Consider the following 9589-nt stretch of genomic DNA (forward strand, 5'->3'; position numbering starts at 1 on the left):
TCTGTCTGTCTGTCTCTCTCTCTCTCTCTCTCTCTCTCTCTCTCTCACACACACACACACACACACACACACACACACACACACACATTCCTGACCACATAACTTGAATGTCTAATGATATGAACACTTTAGGCATAATTTTTGAAATTTATCCATCGTCTCCTAAGAACTACTTTTCTGAATGTATATTCTGTGCATGTATTTTCCCTTTACAGACAAGTCTGTGCAGTTCATGTTTTTACTCAGTTTTGTGGTTTTCTAAAAATCTCTAGATTCAAAATAGGAGTCTAGGTGTGGCTTATCTCATGCCTAATGCCCCTCAGGATTTTATTCAGAAGTGAATGGAAATTCTATGTGCATTAAGGAGACTGGCTGGTAGTTTTCTTTCTAAGTTTATTTTTTATTCATTTTAATGAGAAAAAAGAGAAAATAGCAATGAAACAGTTTTAAAAGATGTTAGTAGGACAGTTAAAAATAATTAATACATTGCATATTATTGTCTTCATAGTAGTTATTCAGAGGACGAGATGCAGACATGATTTCTTATCTGAACAGTAACCTAGACCCAGATCTATGAGAGCTTTCTCTCTCTCTCTCTCTCTCTCTCTCTCTCTCTCTCTCTCTCTCTCTCTCTCTTTCTCTCTCTCTCTCTCGATCAAAAGAGGAGCAACAGGTAACCAGAGTGAAAGTCTGCCTGGAAGTCTCCAGGTGTATCAAGGGAAATTGATCAGAGAGATCTCAGGGGAACTAGTTTAAATACAAATTCCCAATTTTATATTTGCTTAGCTACACAGTCATGCTTGCCCTAAGGGTCTAAAGTACAAAGTCATTAATTACAAAAGTTTGTCCATCACTAAATTTCACTATCCGTTATTAGTGTTGCTAATTGCTAGGTTTTAGAATCAGAGTAATGATGCTGACTTCCTGAAATGAGTTTGGAACTACTCCTTCTCTTTTAATTGCCTAAGTATTAGTGATATGACATCCTTATTTTTTAGAACTCAGCAGTAAATCCATCAGATTCTGAGGTTTTTATAATGGGTAGTGTTTTTATTACTGCTTTTATTTTATTGCTTGATGTTAGATTTTCAATATATTTATATCTTTCTTGGTTTAGTTTGGTAATCTAAGGCTAGGAATCTTTACATTTCTTCAAGTTTTTCCAAGTTTCGGATTATAATATTTTTTGCATGAATTTCTTTGATTAAAGCCTTCTCGAAGATTTTTTGCACTTGGAATAAAGCACATGGTGGTTAGAGTGGGTAGAGGAAAAAGCATGAAGTGCTAGAAGTACAAACAAGCACTATAATTCTTCTTGGCACAATGTACCTGCTGCTGCAAACTGGGTTTCCATCTACCTGCATGATTATTCTCTGAGCATTGCTTAGTCAGGCAGAGAAAACAGACAGATACTCAGAAATTCTGAACTGAATTCAGATTATAATATTTTTATAGGAGTTATCTTCTGGATTTTTATTTGTTTGTTATTCTGCTGCTTCATTTTTAATTGTATTAATTTAAGTCTTTAGTTTGTATGTTTGCCTGTTTATCTATCTTATTTATTCTTTCTAAGAATCAGCTCTTTGATATGTTAATTCTTGGAACTTTTAGTCTCAATTTTATTGATTTTTTACTCTGGTCAAATCCTTGATAATATATTGGCAAGCATAATGCAGAACATCATCAAATGACTCACACATCATGGCCAAGTTGGATTCATCGCAGGGTTATAGGGATGATTCAGCAAACAGAAATCAGTAAATGTGATTTACCACATAAAGAGAAGCAAGATCAAAAATCACATGATCCTATCAATGGAGGCAGGGGAGCTTTTCATGAAATCCAATGCCCCTTCCTGATAAAATCCTTGGAAAAGATAGGTACAGAAATGCCTTTCCTAAAACTGATAAAAACTTTTTATGACAAACCAATGACCAACATCAAATTAAATGGGGAAAATTTAAAACTTTCCCTTAAAAACAAAGAACAAGACAAGGCTGCCTACCAGCACTACTTCTATTATACATAGCACTTGCAACAGGCAAGAGGAAGAAATTTTTTTAAATGCATAGGCAGGCAATAATTCAAATTATCATTATTTCAAGGTGACATGCTTCTCTATACAGAAGATCTACATGGGGCAGGATATAAATTGAAGACACAAAAGTCAGTAGCATTTGTGTACACCAGTAATGAATTCAGTGAGAGATTTGGAAACAAGAACTATTCACAACACCATTAAGAAAAGTTGAGTACATAGGAATTAACTTAGCTAAGGAAATGAAAGACCTCTACAATAAAAACTATAATACTATGAAAGGAAGTTGTAGAGGACACCATGAAAGGGAATGATGATCACTGCTCCCAAATAAGCAGACATATTATCAGAATGGCCAGACTTCAAAAACTGATACATGCATCCAATGCAATCACATTCACAAAACCATCAGACTATTCCGCACATAATTAGAGTCTACAATCCTAAAATACCTACAGAGCCCAAGGGACCCAGAATAGCAGAACAAATCCTAAGCAAAAAAAAATAAATGTAAAACAGGAGGCATCACAGTACTTCAGTGGAAGTTTTAATCAAAGTAATAGTGTTAAAATGTGATAGTATTGGCACAAAAATACATGTGGGTCAATGGAGAAGAATACAGAACACAGAAACATGCCCAGACACATTCAGTTGTTTAGTCTTTGACAGAGGGGTCAAAACCATATGTTGGAGGAAAGATAGCCTATTCAACAAATGGTGGTGGGAAAATTTGATATCTATATTTAGAAGATTAAAGCTGGACCCTTATCTCTCACCATGTATGAAACCAAAATTAAAACTGGTAAAGATTTAAACATCAAAGAGTATCAACAAACTTAGTAGAAGATAAAATAGATAAAATATCTGAAGTCATAGATGTTGATATGGACTTTGTAAAGAAAACTATTAGCCGAGAAATAATAGGGAGAATAATCTCTAACTTCTAGGCCCAGGTGAACTTCTTTCTTTTGCCAACTATAGAAGCTGAAATTACATATATGGTGCCAACATGCCTACCTAAAATTGCACTTTAAATGAATTTATCAATAGAGGAATTCTATCTATCTATCTATCTATCTATCTATCTACCTATCACTTATCTATCAATCAGCTACTATTTATCAATAGCAATTTATTATCTATCACCAATCTGTAGAATTCACCAGGGATAAGTAATTGTTTTTCTATTTTATAGAAAAGTGAAATACAACCATTACAGCTGAAGTTCTCATTAGAAGGTAACTAATTGAACAGTGGTCTCACAGATGAAAAACATTACTAAATGCTTATTATATAATTTCAGTAGCTGAAATTATTCCAAAATATACTGAGATACACATATAAAATTATATGATAGATGCTACTGTTGTTCTTATATTCAAATAAAATAAAGCACATTTGTAAAGATTAAGAGAATTGTTCACATTTACATGCAATATGCAGATCTTGAGCTTCAAACTCCTTCCACGTTTGAAGCTATATATTTAACCATTAATATATAAATGTGGAACTTGGTGTTTGCTCTTATCACAACTCTGGCTAATATGATTTTTTGCAATTCCTGAAATAGAGAAAAACAACATGGAAAGGGATGAGCTGGAGCAGCTGTTCAGCAGACTACTTTCCTTCTGGGATATTCCTGAAGAAACCTACTTGTTCAGCACTTAACTAAGAGAGTCCAGAACACCTTACACTATTCTTTTTGGGCTCCATTGTTTTACCAAGTCATAGTTTTCTAGATGAAAAATTTGTTTCTAGCAACACATATATATTTTCATAATACTACATATTGGATTTAAAATGAACATAACAAGGTAGCCAAGTAGAAAATATAAATGCAAATTTTTGAGAGAAAATAAAACAAATCTTTTCAATACATAAAATTGTTTCATTGTAGATTTCTCCTAAATGAGTTAACCAGTTAAGTAAATATTGGTAATTTTATACTTTTTATGGTTTTTCAAAACATTTGGTTGTTTCTTATTAGGCAAGTAAATATTTAATAGATTCCTATTGTACTCAATACATTGTTTTGATTATTATAAGAGTCCAGATAAAAATACCAGTAAACTTAAAAGAAAACCTGGCTATTTTTTTGGTGTTAATGTCATGTCAAGAGTTTTGTAAATGAGTACTCTTTCAATTGTATTTTGAGTATTTTTAGTCAAATGTGTCAAAATATTTTAAAAATAAGAAAATAAATCCTGAAAACTTCAATTTCTTAATTTTACTACTACAAAAACCATACTTTTTTACACAAAATTTTAGTAGGTCTCCTATAACATTCATTTGATCTGAATTTCAAACTGTGTGGACTTTCCCACGAATATCAATGTGAACATCATTAAAAACTTGACCAAAATGTACAATAGAAAAAAATTGAAAGTGCTTAGAGACCTGAATAAGTACTAGGCTTACTAGTAAGCTGAAACAAATCAATGAGCAGAAATGAGGCAGATTTATTTGTAAGCTATCAAAGGAATCACCAATCAGAAGAAGAGTAGACAAGATAAAGTAATTTATTTTATACAGTATAGTAATATATCAAGAGTGTTAATGCAGTCTTGTTCTCAAAAATCCAACAGGATCACTGAGAGAAAAAGAAAGAGGAAGGTTCTTTAAGTAAACATTCAGAATGCGTCATTAGCAATTGTAGTGCTGGAATTAAAAATTGATGACCAGATACCCCTTTGCATTTGGCTCCACCTTCTCTAAATGTTTATATATATATATATATATAGAAGTGGAAAGTTCAGAGGGAAAAATTTCATTCATTCTAATCTTTAATTTTTTCCTTTTTAAAAGAGAGTACAAATTAGAATCAAAACAAAAAATTAACAAAATTTTATTTAACAAAGAATGTCATCTAACAAAGCAATATGAATTTCAAAGTATTTGCTGCAGTATAATGTTGTCTACCAATCAGTTATTCATAATACCAGATATATGCATGTAAATTTGAAAAGAAGAAAGAAAAAATAACAAAGTGTATAAGAAAATAAGAAGAGAAGAAGTACAAACAATTGAAAGTAGACAAAACAACATAAAGCATTAGCTGCTTCTTTCTATAGACCAGCAGAAAGGCACAGTACATCTTGCTTACATACGTAGATAAATCTCTTTCCCCCACTCCTTCTCCTGTCCTTCTCAATTCAGTAACTCTTTCCTTTTGAATAATCTCATTACCTTTTCCCCATATCTATTGTTCGCTTCAGATTCTATTTTTCTCTCTCAGATACTCACAATAAAGAGAAAATACAATGCTTGCACATGTGGGTCTGATTTATTTGACTTAAAAGTATGTTGCCTAGTTGTTTCCATTTGCTGACAAAAGACTCAAATCTATCCTGTTTTATCGGTGAATAATACCCAACTGTGTAAAAATGCCACATCTTTTTTCTCCTTTCTTCAGTTGATGGGCTTCTGGGTTATTTCCAGGATTTAGCTATGACAAATTGCACTTCTATAAACATGGGTGTACATATCCCTTTGATATGAGGTTTTTAGTTCTTCAGGAAAAATACACAGGAGGGGAGTAGCCACCTTGAATGGTATCTCCAATCCTAGATTTGTAAAGAATCTCCACTATGATTACCATAGTGATTGTACCAGTCTGCACTCCCACCAAGAGTCCAGCAAGGGTATGTTTTTCTGCACAGCATCTCCAGAATTTGTTGTTGGCTGACTTCTTGATGTTATCCATTCTTTCTGGAGTAAGAAAGAATTTCACTGTTGCTTTAATTTGCATTTCATGAATGACCAATGATGTCGAACACTTTTTTGTATATTTACTTGTCAGTTGTATTTCTTCTTCTGAAAAGTATATATTCAACTCAGACGACCATTTTTGGGTTGGGTATTTGACACTGGATGTTCTGATTTTTTTTTTAATTCTACATGTGCTAGATGTAAGGGTTTTGTTGGAGGGACGGTTGATTATAATTTTTCCCAGTTTCTGGGTTTTCTTTTTACTCTGTTGGTGATTTTCTCTGAAGTGTAGAAACATTTCAAAAATATGAGATCCCATTTCAAAAATACTGGGATATTTTTGAAATGTTGTTGATTCTTCGAAGTATTTCCTATGCAGTTTGGTTTTTGTCCATGAACTCTCCACATATCCCTATGTTTTTAAGATTGCTACCTACTTTTTCTTCCAGAAGATTTGGCGTTTCTGTTTTAATGTTTAAATCTTTGATCCATTTTGACTGTAGCTTTGTGCATTGTGATGGGTGTGGGTCTAGTTTTGGTCTTTTGCATCAGGAAAGCCAGTTTTTCCAGCACCATTTATTAAAGAATCTATCTTTCTTCCCACGAGCCTGTTTGACCCCTTTATCAAAGATAAGATGGATGAGTGTGTTTGCAGTTCTGTCTGCATCTTCTAATCTGTTCCATTGATTCTCAGATTTGTTTCTATGTGTGTATCATGTTGATTTTATCACAGTAGCCTTATAGTATAATTTCAGGTCAGAGATTGTGATATCTCCTCCCTTTCCTTTGTTTCCCAAGATTCCTTTTGATATTCTGGGTCTCTTCTGGTTCCAAATGAATTTGGGGACTGTTTTCTATAGCTCTTTGAAGTATAGCAATGGTATTTTAATCAGAATTGCATTGACTCTGTATAACAATTTGGAGAGTGTGGCCATTTTCACAAAATTGGTTCTTCCTATTCATGAGCATGGACTATCTTTCCATTTTTTTCAAAACTGCTTCAATCTCTTTTTTCAGTTTATCATAATTTTCACTGTATAAATCTTTTACATTCTTTGTGAGATTGCTTCCTAAATATTTCAATTTTTGGATGTTATTTTAAGACATGTGGTTTCCCTAATTTCTCTCTCAGTGTGGTTATTGTTTGTGTACAAAAAGTTACTGATTTTTGGTTTTTGACTGTATATGATACATTGCTGAATTTGGTGCTTAAATCTTCAGTACTTTTGGTGGAGGTTTTAAAGTTCTCTATGTAGAGTATCAACTCATCTGCAAATAATGATAATTTCACTTCTTCTTTTCCAATCCTTATTCATTTTATTTCTCTCTCTCTTGTATAATTTCTCTGGATAATATTTACAGAACTGTATTGAATAGGAGCGGAGACAGTGGTCATCCTTGTCTTGTTTCTGATTATAAAATGTAGGCCTTCAGTTTTTGCCAACTTAGTTTGATGTTGGCTGTTTGTTTCTCATAGTTTTTCTCAAGTTGAGATATAAACTATTTATTCCAATTATTTGTAGGATTTTTATCATGACTTTTAGATGTAGATTTTATCATAATCTTCTTTATCATTTTTGAATTCTGTTTGCTAGTATTTTATTGAGGATTTTTCATTAATATTCATTAGAGAGATTGGCCTATAGTTCTCTTTTTTAGCTGGATCTCTCTCTAGTTTTGGAATCAGATTGATACTTGCCTTTGGGAATGAGTCTGCAAGAATAGCTTCCCTTTTGATTTCATTGAAGAGTTTGGGAAAAGTTGGCACTAAATCTTGTCTAAATGTCTCAGAGAATTCCGCTGTGAATCCATCATGACCTGGGCTTTTCTTTGTTAGTAGGTTTTTTTTATTGCATTTTCAAGTTTTTCAATTTTTTCTCATTATTGGGTTATTCAGAGTTTGTATATTTTTGGGGACTCAGTTTTATCATTTCATGTGTTTCAGATGACATTAAAGAAGAAATTAAAACGTATTTATAATCAAACAAAAATGTAGATGCAGCTTACTGAAACTTGTGGAATGCAATGAAAGCTGTCTTAAGAGGAAAACAGAAAAAGTCCAAATAACTGATCCTACACCTGAAGCTCCTAGAAAAGGAAGAGTAAGTCATGGACAAAATCCAAATAAGGCAGGAAATTATAAATATTAGAGCAGAAATTAATGTATTGGAGATGAACAAAATAGTATTAACAATAAATGAATCTAAGAGTTGGTTATTTGAAAGAATAAATAAAATTGATAAACACCTAGACAACTTAAACAAGAAAAGGAAAGAAAAAGTCAAATTCATGTAATAAAGGACAAAAGGTAAAATCATTACAGACTCTAGAGAAATTCAGATGCTCATCAATACATACCTCCAAAATCTTTGCTCTCGCAGGATACAAAACATATTCACTTTCATCTTTACTGCATTTTTTGTTGTTTTTCTGTTTTTTTGGTTAGTCAATGATATTTTCTTTATTTTTTAAAAATAATTTTATTGAGAAACAAATAGAAATGAGACAGTTTCAAAACCAATTAGTAGACACATTTCAATAATTAATACATTATATATCGTTGTCTTCTTAGTGGTTATTCATAGTACAAGATGCAGACATGGTATCCTGTTCAAACACTATTAGTACACATCTTTCTATTCATTGAATTAAGAGAAAGTAGCTGTATATCATCCTATTTTGAATATACAGATACAAAATGGTCCTTCATTTGTATCCTCTTTTTTAGTTTAGCTTTGTCAGAGATGAGTATTCCATTGCCATTTAAATGTTGTAGGTGAGTGAATTCAGCAAAATATTCCAATATAGTCCAGTAGTCCATAACAGTAGTGGGTTATCTGTAGGACTGGCAATGTCAGAAGTTGTTGACTTGAGCCTTTTACAGCTCAGCATATTAATATTACTTTACTTTTTAAACTCTGTTGTACTTTTCTGCTGGATGGTTAAGACCAAGATAAAGCAAGACTTATATAACAAGAAATGCATCTTTTGTATCTGATAAGGTCATTCAGGATTTAGCCTGAAACCCTGTACCGTAGTTTGTAGATCTTTTGTCAGTGTCAGCCATGTGGATGAGTCACGGCCATTGCCTGACCAATTTACTCTCTGTGAAAGCCTGAGAGATTGTTTTCTCTATGTGACTCTCCTTAGTCACACTCTACATCATCAAGCACTTTCCTCTGTGGTCCCATACTCTCCTTTATCAGAAAATTTGGGACACAAGTAAGTTACATGATGTTACAATACAAGTTCTCCTATGTCCTGAGTCCTCACTGACCTTGAAAGGTTAGGGCCAAAATGTGGCTGACCTTGCAGCCCTTCTATTTCTCTAATTTTTGCTCTGAAAATGTTAGTTGTTACCCCTCCAGAAGAGAAGCGTATTATTATTACCCTACAACATAGACAGTTGAGTTAACCTCACTATCTGTCTGAATAGCTTCTAAGATGTCAAACATCTTAGACATAACATTAAACAGGTGTTTTCCATCAAGTATTGATATGTTAAAGTTTAAGTCCCTTTGTAATTCACTCTACTTCTATCCATGGGAAATCTGCTTTCCAACTTCAAAGACTCACAATTTCCTCTTTCTATGTATGCATAGAATTCAACATGTCCATAAATCTAATCTGCCAATATTGTACAATTATCACATTACCAAAAGGAGATTAAAGTGTTATGCTGTGGTAGGGTAACATTTTTGAATAGATAACTGAAAAAATGATAAGATTTGAAAGCAGCAGGCATGATTTTTTTGTTTGTGATTTGACAAATGATTTCAAAGTTCTAGAGAGTGGGGAAAAGATTTCTATGATACATTGTATTTACAAAATTTTATTTAAATG

The sequence above is a fragment of the Octodon degus genome, unplaced genomic scaffold, assembly GCF_000260255.1.
Source record: "Octodon degus isolate 3935 unplaced genomic scaffold, OctDeg1.0 scaffold00030, whole genome shotgun sequence".
Taxonomy (NCBI): domain Eukaryota; kingdom Metazoa; phylum Chordata; class Mammalia; order Rodentia; family Octodontidae; genus Octodon; species Octodon degus.